At 36.2% G+C, this 13,773-nt stretch overlaps 1 long non-coding RNA gene across 1 annotated transcript in view; it reads right to left on the minus strand.

Annotated features, from left to right (window-relative positions):
* The window catches only part of LOC123609093, a 55,444-nt gene that overhangs the window by 20,123 nt on the left and 21,548 nt on the right, over positions 1–13,773 (minus strand). The gene's annotated exons all lie outside the window — the stretch shown is intronic.

The raw sequence follows: 13,773 nt of genomic DNA on the forward strand, positions 1-13,773 counted from the left end.
GCAATCAATTGGACTTCACAGTTGAAGGAGAATAAATATTATACATTCCTAGATTCCTGGTTTGCATAGGCGGATATTGTGGCATTCAGTGGCATAGAAAATGCTAGCAGAATGCCAATTTTGGTCTGTCAGAGGTAGTGGGGGTAATCATGGGTTTTATTTAAATGTATTACATTTGAACTGTCTTTGAAATGTCCAGGTACAGTTGCCAAGTAGTTCCTTGGTCGTAAAACTCCGGAACTAAGATGAGAGTTTGGCACTAGACATATAAATTGGTGAATTATCCATGGATAATCCATAGACAGGAAAGAAATCGTTGGGTTTGATGAGACCGCTAGAGAAAGAGCAAATGACCTGGAAAGAAAAAAGGGTCTTGGGGTATTGGAGTTTTGGCCAGCAAGTGTGCACGTTCTTCTTTTCTTCCTGTGGGAGGAGTCTACTTCCCTGTCCCATCGGTGCTGGCCGTGGCCCTGTGATTTGGCCAGTGAGGTACCAGCAGGTGGACAGTAGCAGGTGCTTAAAACGTGTAGAGGAACTTTCCCTCTTGTGCTTTTTCCTCTTGCTTTGAAAAGAGCATGTCTTAGATAGCCACTGGTTCATGGAGAGATTAGCAGACCTGCGTCCAACCCAACGTCTGAGGCCAAACCTGGCTAAGGCTGGCCTGTATCAGCTGAGTTCAATGTACAGATATATGAGCGAGAAAAAAAATGCTTATTTTTTTTTTTTAATTTTTATTTTTTATTTATTTATTTTTTCAACATTTATTTATTTTTGGGACAGAGAGAGACAGAGCATGAACGGGTGAACGGGGGAGGGGCAGAGAGAGAGGGAGACACAGAATCGGAAACAGGCTCCAGGCTCTGAGCCATCAGCCCAGAGCCTGACGCGGGGCTGGAACTCACGGACCGCGAGATCGTGACCTGGCTGAAGTCGGACGCTTAACCGACTGCGCCACCCAGGCGCCCCCCAAAAAATGCTTATTTTTTTATAGGCCAACAAAAGGTCAAGAGTTTTAGTTTAGTTATGCAATATTGTTTTGGTACTAGCTGGCTGATACAAGGGTTTAGGAGCTAGTAGAAAAGAACAGTCTCTTAAGTCCTTACATGCATTTGAAGAGCAGCATGTACCTCTGGTATGTGATTGTGTTAGCAAAACCGAACATAAAGTCTTGGTCAGGCATCTCGTGAATGCAGGCCTGGACCACGATCTAATGTAGGCATGGCTGTTTATCTACCATGAATTTCTATAAGTCATGCACATATATTCCTAAAATATATTCCCCCAAGCAGGTTTTCTCAGGTAACGTGAAGAGTTCCACCAAACTTGGATACAGCAGTCATCAAAATCAACAACTGCCTCCTTTCCCTTTCCCCAAATACTCTTTTTTTATTACATGTTGTAAAGAAATGCTTTAGAAAATGGATGCTCTATCCGTATACTATGTTAATATTTTAGACCATACTTTATCGTTGTTGTTAAAGCAGATTTCAGGAGAGCAAATTTTTAAATAAAAAAAAAAGTTATTAGTGGCACTAAACAAGACTGTAAATAGTGTTCCAGTGGAATGAAGGCATTCAGAGTGGCTCTTTTGGCTACTAACGTTTTCATAAAAGCTTTGATTACTTGTGAGGTAATTGTGAGAGATGATGAGTTAGCCTCAAAGAAAGGAAGATAGTTTCTCTAGTTTAGCAGCTGTGGAATCTTTGGGTAATTGCTGGAATATTCCTTTTTAGTCAACTTAAAGCTTGCTTTTTTATGGCACAGTGGAATGCTTCATCTGAAATATGTATTTTAACTTTATCTTATTTATAACCATCTTCTTCAGTGTAACTCTAAACTATAGTTGAAAAGAACAGCACTAGGATTTATATGTTACCTCTATTAAAAAGGAAGAAGACTCTATAGGGAAGGCAAAAAGGGGGCTGCATTTAAAATATGTGACTGTCTGGGGCGCCTGGGTGGCGCAGTCGGTTGAGCGTCCGACTTCAGCCAGGTCACGATCTCGCGGTCCGTGAGTTCGAGCCCCGCGTCGGGCTCTGGGCTGATGGCTCGGAGCCTGGAGCCTGTTTCCGATTCTGTGTCTCCCTCTCTCTCTGCCCCTCCCCCGTTCATGCTCTGTCTCTCTCTGTCCCAAAAGACAGAGAAAAAAATAAATTAAAAAAAAAAATTAAAAAAAAAAAATATGTGACTGTCACATTTTGGTATTAAAATGCGATCTCCCCCCTCCCCACACCCCACATGCACAACTAAGGTACTCATCTTAAATGTCCACAAAAATCGTGTGCCTGGGTGCACACAGGACGAGTGTGGATGTCCAGTGTTCATAGGGGACATGTGAAATTGCACCTTGCCTAGTTTGACCACTGTGTGAAATTTTAAAGTATAAACATGATCAAAAAAGAGGAGTGGCTTCAAAAATGGAGAAACAACAACATTCCATTCTCCCAGAACCTTTTCAGTCTCTCAGTCAGACAGCTGCCCCCACTCCCTTCTCCCAGCAGTCACTAGAAACAACATCCAATTCCCCACCCCATCCCCCGCCTCAAAGGAAAGGGCACCATCAATTTTGAGAAAGAAATTGTCTAAATAAGAAAACTTATTGGAGTGGATAGTTTCTCACAGAACCTGCCAATCAGATGCAAATCTGCCTTCCTTATCCCTCACCCCACCCCTGAAGAAGGGAAAACAATGTAACTCCCCAGGAAAAACTTCACTTTTCAGCTAGAGAGTAATACTAATGCCACGGCCATCTTGGAATATTTTGCTTGTACTTCCCTTCTTCCTTCACACACACAGCTGTGTGTGTCTGTGTGTGTCGTGTCTTTTTGCCTTTTCATTTTGTTCAGGTTTCAAAAAGGCTATTTTAACTAAAAATATCACACAAACATGGTTAAAAAAGCAAACAAACAGAAATGTATGAAATTAAAACGAAATCTCTCCCTCTCCACACCCATGAGCCCTGTTCCCATTCTCTTAGACTTCCAACAGCAAAAGTTTTGTGAGGGAAAGAGGGTGTGTGTGTGCGTGTGTGTGTGTGTGTGTGTGTGTGTGTGTGTGTGTGAGAGAGAGAGAGAGAGAGAGAGAAAGGAGGGGGGGTGGGAGGAAGAGAAAGAGTGTTAATATTGTCTTATTTTTAACTGAAGAAAAAAATATATATCACACACATACACACTCCTCCTTTCATGTGTCTTTTACCAAAACCCAAAAAACAAATAAAAAAACCCCAAACCTCTGCTGTTTAGAAGTCTACAGGAATTGCTGGTTAAAGGTCTTTCAGATTAAGTTCATTCCAAAGACTTTCCAGTATAACCAAACAATGAGAAACACTGGTATCCAGCCAGTCGCAGCCCCTGCCATCTCTGATTTAGTGTAATTCGATGATGATTAACTCAAAGAGGAGACAGAGATGGGCTCATGTCATAGGAAAACAAACAGACAACAGATCCCCTCCATTTATTCATATTTAAACTATCTTATTTTTATCTATTACCTTAGGAAATAAAGGCATGTATGTTGAGGATGATTTTGTTGGTAGGGTCAAGTCTCTTGGGCCTTGCATTTTCATCGTAATTATAAAGGTTTGTGGAATGTTCTCTGAGAACAGAAACCCTTCCTCAAGGACTTGTTTTTCCTAGAATATTAGGAGCGTCTCTACTAGGTAAGCAATGATGTCAGTGCAAATGTTTTAAGACTCTCCTTTCCCATCCAAGTTGGCTTAATATGTTTTAGTTCTTTTACTTGACTGTTTTTAAAACAGATTGAAAAATTTGCTCACTGAGAGAACAATGATTAACTAAATCTGTAAACTGCCATGTCACTGGCTATCAATAGCCTAAAAGAAAAATCTAAATCCATGACTAATGGCCTGAGAGTCAAGTACTTGCTTTGAGGAGCCTCTTTAAAGTGTTATTTTTGAGATGTTTATTTTTTTTTCTTCTTTCCCCATGTCATTCTACCTTTTTAAAAATGTACACACTCTATTAATAATACAGAAATATTTATTCTTTATTCTCTTATTTTTTCAGTCTTTATTCTCTTTTTAACTACATACTTAAGTGTCTATAGTCAGTTTTTCTCTGAGGATTTGTTCTTGGATTTGCTATGAGACAGTGTAGGGTACTGGTTAAGAACGTTGGCCCTGGGAACAGCCTCTCCTGACTCAAGTCTTACAAGCTGCATGGCTTAAATTAACCTTCCTCATCTCTTTCCACGCCAGTTTTCTCAACTGTAAAATGGGCATACATTTATAATTATAATGTGAACTCGACAAGGTTGTTGTAAATATTAAATGAGAAAATGTCAGCAAAGCTCTTAATGTACTTCTGTACCACAATGAAACTTTAAAAAATAAGATATATGTTGGGGCGCCTGGGTGGCGCAGTCGGTTAAGCGTCCGACTTCAGCCAGGTCATGATCTCGCGGTCCGTGAGTTCGAGCCCCGCGTCGGGCTCTGGGCTGATGGCTCAGAGCCTGGAGCCTGTTTCCGATTCTGTGTCTCTCTCTCTCTCTGCCCCTCCCCCGTTCATGCTCTGTCTCTCTCTGTCCTAAAAATAAATAAACGTTGAAAAAAAAAATAAGATATATGTTTAAAAAATAAGATATATGAAATGTTCAAAAGTTTAAAAAGTTTAAAAAATAAGATACATGAAATGAAAAATTTTAAACTTTCAAAAAGACCCCGAGTGAAAAAAGAAAAGAAATCAAACTATGTGGCCTTGGATAAATAAAGCTTAAATTATATCTCCACATCTTTCTGTATCTCAAAGTCTGTGACACTGAGTATGAAAGCTTATATTATGATAGTCAATTCTATGCCAGACAGGAAGTAACTGACAATCTGGGGATGGCCATAGCAGTACACTGGTCAATGAATGTGGAGGACAGGTCAAGAGAAGTTATGTAGATCATAGAGAGGATCAGCCCAAATGGCCTAGGGAAAAATATGTATTCATGATTGAATTACTGATTGGCGGGAACCAAAAAAAAAAAAAAAAAAATAATGACTAGTATAAGGGGCTTATACATTGTTGCATCTAGAGACGGAACTCAGAGCCAAAGAGATTACTGACTACTTTCCCTTTTGATCTGAAAAATTTAAAATCCCAATATATCAAAGTTATAGCATAAATTCTCATCAGTTCCTTTTCATATGCATTTTCTCTAGAATTGGGGCATTCATTCCTTCTGCAAAGAGTCGTGTGCATCTCTTTATTTACCATGGCCAAGCCCAGTGGCCCTGCTCTCAAGGCTATTGAGGCAAACCTGAATTTCAAAAGAGTATTTTGGGGTATCACTGGAGCCCTTCAGAGACATCAACCACTTTTGGTGGGGTCGAGGTGATGTCTGGTATCTTATTAGGAAATGACATCTGAGATCATTCTAAAACAGGAATAAGAGCAGAATTAAAGGGGAGAAGATGGAGGCAGTGGACAGACAAGATGAGCAAAGAGGTAGAAGAGATAGATTGGTTGATAGTTGGAGATGGACCCAAGGTCAAAAGAGGGTTTTTAATGAATGAGAGAAACACGGAGATATTTGCAAGTTTGAGGGGTATGTCAGAACAGAGACAAAGATTTAAGGTACAGGAAAGGGGGGGCAATTTCTCAGAGGAGGTGGTGACAGCCTTTAACGAAAAGGAAAAACACCCCACCCACATTCTGGGGCTAGAGAAAAAGCAGATGTGGGGACAAACTCTGATAGCTATTATTGATTTCACTCTGATTAGGAAATGGATTTTTCTTTGAACACCATGGTAGAAAAACCCATTTGTTTACTTAGAATTTTCCTGAATGCAAAAGAAATAGGAAAAAAAGAAAACAGGGAAATGAATTTTATGGTTAAGTGACTGTCAATGCTCTATATGGAGTACATTAACTTCAAATTTGTTTTCCTATTTCATCCATCTTGCAAAAAGATTCCTTTTATGTGGGTGTCAGTTGGCTGAAAACATTTTACATTTTTTATAAAAATCTGAGTGGTTTAAAAACTTGTGTATACACAAGGCAGGGACATTCTTCATATTATCAAATATTTGATTTCCTATGAGGTTAACATTTTTCATATTTTCATTTCTCTCTTTTATGAATTGTCAGTTTTCTCACCTGAAAGGAGGCTTTTTATGAAACCCCTTCAAGCTAAAATAAAAAGTCTAGGATCAAGAGAACTCAGGATGTTCTGATCTAGGGTGGATGAATTGGGAAAGCAGGAAAAAAAAATAACCAAGACGGAAAAAGCTGCATGGAGATATAGACTCTCACATATGAAAGGGACTTCAGCGGTTCCTGGTCTAGTCAGTATCAAATGAATTAATCTGATGTGCAATCTCCCTGTGGAGTACTCATGTAGCATCAGTTTGATCACTTCTAGAAAGAGGAAGCTCCCTGCCACTTGAGGCTGCCCATTCCATTTTGGCTAAATGCTGATTTCCAAAAATATCTTTGGTGTGAAAGGGTCAAGGTTATTAATACACAATATGAATAGCTAGTACTTACACAGAGCTTTCTATTGCTGGCTTAGTTCTAACTGTCTTACACGTATTAAATCATTTAGTGCTCAGAGATTCATCTTAGGAGACTATTATTACCTCCATTTTATAGATGAGGCAAATGAAGCTCGGAGAGGTTGGATAGATTTATCAATGTCACACAGCTAGTAAATAATAGAGCAGGGCAGAGGACCCCAAAATTCTAGCTCTGGAGCTAAACCATGCGCTTAACCTCATCAATGTTCTTCCCTTCACTGAATGAATGTTCCGAAGTTTTTCTCACCCTTAGATTGGTCAGGTAGATTCTAGTGTCACCCACTCAGGTTTTTCCCCTTCTTTGATTTCCAAGGACAGATCTGCTGTGGTCAGCCTATTTGTTTAGGCTCTGGTGGGGCGCCTGGGTGGCTCAGTTGGTTAAGCGTCCGACTTCAGCTCAGGTCATGATCTCACGTTTCTTGAGTTCAGGCCCCACATCGGGCTCTGTGCTGACAGAATCTGGTGATGCAGATTCAGCAACAGTAACGAGAAGAATAAAAAGCAAGCAGATGGGCTAAGGGAAGACATTTCTGGGAAATATGGCCCAGAGCCAACAGAGTATGAGAAAATTTTTGGAGGGACAAAGGCAATTCTAAGAAGCATCACTGGAGATCGTATACTTCATATTGTGCAAGAAATGCAAGGGAGGAAATGGAATTATTCTTATGTTATTTTTTGTTAGCTGGACTATGTCTCTTGTTTGTGGCACCATTCTAACACTGGACTATGTGGAGCATGGATTTAGCAGGGTTACATATCTGTGTAACCCACATTTTTCTTCCTGTTGTGTTCTTCTAGAGCCATCTGGCTCAGACATAGCCCTTCAAGTTTTTAAGGATGCTTATCCTATTCACCTTATTGTTTCCTCTTTTCTTGGTTAAACATTTCCATCAGTTACTTCTTTTTTCCTTTAAAAAATAGCTTATTGAGGTATAATTGACATATGATAAACTAACCATATGAGAAGTGTATAACTAAGTTAGTTTTGACATATGTATATGCCCACAAATCATCATCACAGTCAAGATAGTGGACATACCCATCATCCTCAAGACTTTCCTTATGATCCTTGTTAATACTTTCCCTCTTCCTTCTACCCTGTCTCAGTCCCCAGGGGACCACTGATCTGCCTTTTGTTGCTTTAGATTACTTTATACCTTCTAGAGTTTCATGTAAGTAGAATCATATATACTATTTTAGGGAGGGTGGATTGGTAAATCTGGCTTCTTTCAATCAGAATAATTATTTTGAGATCTGTATATGTTGCAGAGCATTCCAGTATATTTTTTGTGTTGATGAATAGTGTTCTGTTTTACGGATATACCTCGATACATTTGTTCATTTACTTGTTGATGGAATTTGAACTTTTCCCAGTTTTTGGCTATTACAAATAAAACTGTTCTGAACATTCATGTACAAATCTTTGTATAGACATAAGACTTAATTTTTTCTTGGATAAATAAGTAGGATTGGAATGATTAGATCAGATGTACATTTAGTTTAAAAAAAAAAAATCCGCCAAACTATTTTCCAAAGTGGTTGTACCATTTAAAAATCCTACCAGCAGAGTTCATTTCCTCTATATCCTCACTGACATTAGCTTGGCTTGTATCAGTCTTTAATTATCCTAGATGTTTAGTGCTTTTGCAGCTTTAATTTGCATTTCCCTAATGTTGAACATCTTTTCATGTGCTTATTTGCCATTTGTATACTTTCATTGGTGAATATCTGTTCCACTCTTTTGTCCATCTTTTTAACTGGATTTTTGTGTTGGAAGTTCCTTTTCTTCTCTGGAAGACACATGATTTGAGAATATTTTCTCTAGACTGTGGTTTGTCTTTTTGTGCTCTTTAACAGTGTTTTTTTGAAAACAACTTTTAATTTTAATAAAATCCAATTTATCAATTATTTATTTTATGGATGTTTTTGCTATTTTATCTATGACGTCTTTGCTTCACTGAAGTTCACAAAGAAATTCTGACATAATTTCTTCTAAAAGTTTTATACTTTTAGATTTTACATTTAGATTTATAATCAGTTTTGAATTTTTGTATATGCCTTTAGATAAGATGGGAGTTCATGTGTTTTGCCTAAAGATATTCAATTATTCCTGCACAATTTGTTGAGAGAATACCCTTTTGCTACTGAATTGCCTTTGCAACTTGATTAAACATTAGTTATTTATAAATACAAAGCTCTATTTCTTAACTGTTTCACTGATTTATCTATCTTTATGTGGCTACCATATCATCTTGACTACTGTAGTTTTATAATAAGTGAACAGTAATAAGTCTTTGATAAAAATAATACAATAAGTCAATCATAATGAGAAATCAGATAAAATTAGTCCTCCAACTTTATTCTACATTTTCCAAGTTGTCTTGATTATTCTAGGTCCATCACATTTTAATATAGTTTTTGAATCAGCTTGTCAATATCTATAAAAACCCTGCTGGGATTTTGGTTGAGGTTGCACTGAGTCTAGACCAATTTGGGGAGAATTGACATCTTAATGGAGGATTGCTATCCTTGTGTTTACTTGAGTCTTCTTCAATTTCTTGTAGCGATGTTTTGTAGATATTCACACATCAGTCTTGCATGTCTATTGTCAAATTTATTCCTACAAAATTTGTGTTTTTAATTATTTTGAATGGTATTTTTCAATTTTTAATTTTTTGCCAGTATATAGAAACACAATTGACTTTTTATTTTGTATTCTGAAAACCTGATAAATTTACTATTAGGTGTAGCAGCTTTTTTGTAAGCTCCAAGGTATTTTTTATGCACCCATACTGTTTAACAATAAGGAGAATTTATGTCTTCCTTTCTAATCTGGTGCCTTGTATTTCTTTTTCGCTCCTAATTGTGGTAGGTAGAACATTTTGTGCAGTGTTAAATAGATGTAATAAGTTCAGACATCCCTGTGTTTTTCCTAATCTTAGGGGGACAATATTTATTTCTATCATTCAGTACGATGTTTGTTGTAGGTTTTCATGGATGACTTTTATCAAATTGAGAAAGTTTTATTTCTAGTTTGCTGAGAGTTTTTAACAGAAATACTTGTTGAATTTTGCCAAATATTACTCCTGCATTTATTGGGATGATCACACTTGATCTTAGCCAAAAGGCCGAGAAGCGATTATTGGGATGATCATATTATTTTTCTTTTCCAGTGTGTTAATTTGACAAATTAAATGAATTGACTTTCAAATGTTAGACCAAAATTGCTCATCAACATTGCTTTCTTGGGATAAACTCCACTCTTTCATGATGTGTTATCTTTTTTTATGTATTGTTAGATTTGATTTGCTAAACTTCAAAGAATTTTTGCATTTTTATTCATGAAGAATATTGGTATAGAATTTTTTTGTCTTAACATCCTCATCTACTTTTGGTATCAGGGTAGTGATAGACTTACAGACTGAGATGAGAAGAATCTTTCCTCAACTTTCTAGAAGAATTTGTGTAAACTTGTTATTATTTCTTTCTTAAATTTTGAAAGAGTTTTCCAGGGAAGCCATGTGGACATGGAACTTTCTTTGTGAGGAGATTTTAAATTACAATTCATTTTCATGAATAAGTATAGTATTATTCAGATTACTTATTTCTTCAATGACCTTTGGTCATCTATGTTTTTCAAGAAACTTCTTCATTCATCTGTTGTTGAATTTGTTAGTACAAAGTTCAAAGTGTTTTCTTATTTTCCTTTTATTATCTGTAGAATCTGTAGTGATGTAACTTCTATCATTTCTCATGTTGGTCATTTGTGTATTCCTTCATTTTTCTGGTAAGTCTGGTGAATGGTTAATCACTTTTATAGATTCTCTTCAAGAAACATAGCTTTTATTTATTCATTTGTTTTCTAAATGTCACTGAGTTTTTTTATGTGATCCTTATTGCTTGTCTTTTTCCATCTACTGTGGGCTTAATTTGCTCTTCTTTTTCTAGTTCAGGGGTGAGTAAACCTTTTAGGCAAGGGACTAGATGCAATACTTTAGGTTTTGTGAGCCCTACATTCTCTGTCCAACTACTACTCAATTCTGCCACCACAGTATGCATGTTGCCATAGAATACTGAAGAATGAGCATGACTGTGTTCCTATGAAACTTTATTTCTACAAAAACAGGCAGTGATCTTGATTTGGCCCATGGGCCATAGTTTTGCCAAGCCCCGTTTTGGTTTATTATGGTTGAAACTGAGTTAATTGGTTTGAAACCTTATTTTCTAATATAGTCGTTTAATGCTATAAATTTCCCCATAAAATATTTTGACAGCATTTTACAAATTTTGATATGTCATATTATTCTTTTCAGTTTAAAATACTTCTTAATTTGCATTTTAAATTCTTCTTTGCCCTTTGGGTTATGTAGAAACTTGCTATTTAGTTACTGGAGATCTTTCTGTTACTGATTTCTAATTTAATTTCTCTATGGTCAGAGCAGACACTTTTTATGAACTAAATCCTCTTAAAATTACTGAAATTAGTTTTACGGCCCAGAATATGGTTTGCTTTGTTAAATGTTCCCTGTGCACTTAAAAATAATGTGTATTCTCCTATTGTTGAGAGAAGTGTTCTATAGATGTCAATTAGGTAAATTTGACTATTAGTCTTGTTTAACTATCCTATGTCCTAGATAATTTTCTGTATACTTGTTCTATCAAATATTGAAAGAAGGAAATTTTTATTTATTTATGTGTGTATTTAGAAGAGTTTCTATTTAAATTCCAGTTAGTTAACATATACTGTGATTTACACTGTGTGCAATATAGTGATTCAACACTTCCATACAACACCCAGAGCTCATCATAACAAGTGCATTCCTTAATTCCCATCATCTATTTCCCCCACTCACTTCCCCTTTGGTAACTATCAGTTGTTCTCTATAGTTAAGCATTTGCTTCTTGGTTTGTCTGCCTCTCTCTCTTTTTCCCTTTGCTCGTTTGTTTTTTCTTAAAGTCCACATATGAGGGAAATCATGTGGTATTTGTCTTTCTGACTAACTTATTCTGCTTTTTAACCCTCTAACTCTATCCACCTCATTGCAAATGGCAAGATGCCATTTTTTTATGGTTAATATTCAATTGTATATTATATATACATCTATCTATCTATTATCTATCTATCTATCCATCCATCCATCTATCATCTATCATCTATCTATCTATCTATCTCACATCTTCTTTATCTATTCATCAGCTGATGGACACTTGGGCTGTTTCTATAGTTTGGCTCTTGTACATAATGCTTCTATGAACATAAGGGTGCATGTATCCCTTTGAATTATTATCTTTGTGTTCTTTGGGTAAATACCTCATTGTGCAATTGCTCGATTATAGGATAGTTCTATTTTTAACTTTTTGAGGAACTTCTATACTGTTTTCCACAGTGGCTGCACTACTTTGCATTCCAACAGTGCAAGAAGGTTCCCCTTGCTCACATCCTCTCCAATACCTGTTGTTTCTTGTGTTGTTGATTTTACCCATTCTTACAGGTGTGAGAATTGTAGTTTCGGTTTGTATTTTCCTGATGATCAGTGACGTTGAGAGTCTTTTTATGTGTCTGTTGGCCATCTGGATGTCTTCTTTGGAAAAATGTCTATTCATGTCTTCTGCCCATTTTTTAATTGGCTTGTGTTTTGGGTGTTGAGTTTTATAAATTCTTTGTATATTTTGGATACTGAGAGAAATAAACTTAAGCCTCTAGCTATAATTTGTATTTCTCTATTTCTTCTTGCAGCTCTATTAGATTTAACTTTATACATTTGAAGTCCTGTTATTAAATGCATAAGTGTTAACATTTTTATATCCTCTGGATGAATTGGTCCCAACCATTGAGAAATAATCATTTTTATCCCTAGATATATCTTTTGATTTGATACCCACTTTGTCTATATTAATATAACCACTTCAATTTTCTTTTTGGTTAGTGTTACCATACTATACCCTTTTCCATTCTTTTATTTATAGTTTATTTGTGCCTTTATATTCAAAGGGTGTTTCTTTAAGTAGTGTATAATTAACTCTTATTATTTTGGTACAGTCTGACGATCTTTGCCTTTTAGTTGGAGTGTCCATTTCTGCTAATTCTAACATCTGCCATTAGTTCTGGTTATGTTTCAATGAGTTCTCCCCCCACCCCCTTTTTCTCTTTTTGGCCTTCTTTTGTATCAATTATTTTTATGATTTCATTTTATCTCCTTTTTTGGCTTACTAATTAAAACTGTTTTGCTATTTTAGTTGTTGCTTAGTGGTTTATAGTAAGCAATTTCACTTATTTTAGTCTATGTTTCAGTGATTTTTAACAATTTATGGATAATATAGAGAACTTAATATAGTATATTCCATTTCATTCCTTCTGATCTTTGTGATATTGTCATTATGCACTTTATATTTTTCTTCTTTTAATTATTATTTTTTCTCTCTCTGCTGCATTTGGGAAGTTTTTATTGCTATGTCTGCAAGTTCACAAATCTCATTCATTATATTTTTATCTAAGACATTATATAGTTCTCATTTCTTAAAGTGTGTTATGCATCTACAGAATTTTTTGTAACATATTGAATGCATTCATCACGACTGCTTCAGTGTCCTTTTTTGCTAATTCTAACAGCTGTCATTAATTCAAGGTATATTTCAATAGAATTTTCCCCTTGTTTTGTCATATTTTCCTTCTTTGCATATCTAGTAATCTTTGACTGAATCGCAGACATTGTGAATTTTACTTTCGTGGTGCTGCATAATTTTGTATTCCTAAAAATATTCTTCAGATTTCTTTTGGGATGCAGGTAAATAATGTGAAAATAGTTTGGATCTATTTCATCCTTCTTTTAAAATCTTTTAGTCAGAACCAGAGTAACATTTACTCTGAGGCTATTTATTCTCTATTACTGACTCAGGACCCTCTGAATTTACCCATGCCCTATAAATTTTAAGATTTTCTAGTCTGGTTTGTGGGAACAGGCACTATTTCCAGTCTACTATGAGCACTAGAAACTGCTATGATCCTTTCAGATGGTTTCTTTCCCTAACATCAAGTATTTCCTCACATGTATACTCTGACTAGTAGTCTGCTAGGTTCTTGAGGAAGATCCTCTGCGGGTCCAGGAGTTTCTTTCTGTTCATCACTTTCCTCTGTAGTACTTTGTTTTATGAACTCTAGCTACTTTGATCTCCTTGGACTCTCAGCTCTGTGTCTTCAGCTCAGGGTGCCATTAAGTTTCATCTGGCTTTCCTCATTCTGAGCCACTACCTGA

Source organism: Leopardus geoffroyi, chromosome B2 (assembly GCF_018350155.1).
Source record: "Leopardus geoffroyi isolate Oge1 chromosome B2, O.geoffroyi_Oge1_pat1.0, whole genome shotgun sequence".
Lineage (NCBI taxonomy): Eukaryota > Metazoa > Chordata > Mammalia > Carnivora > Felidae > Leopardus > Leopardus geoffroyi.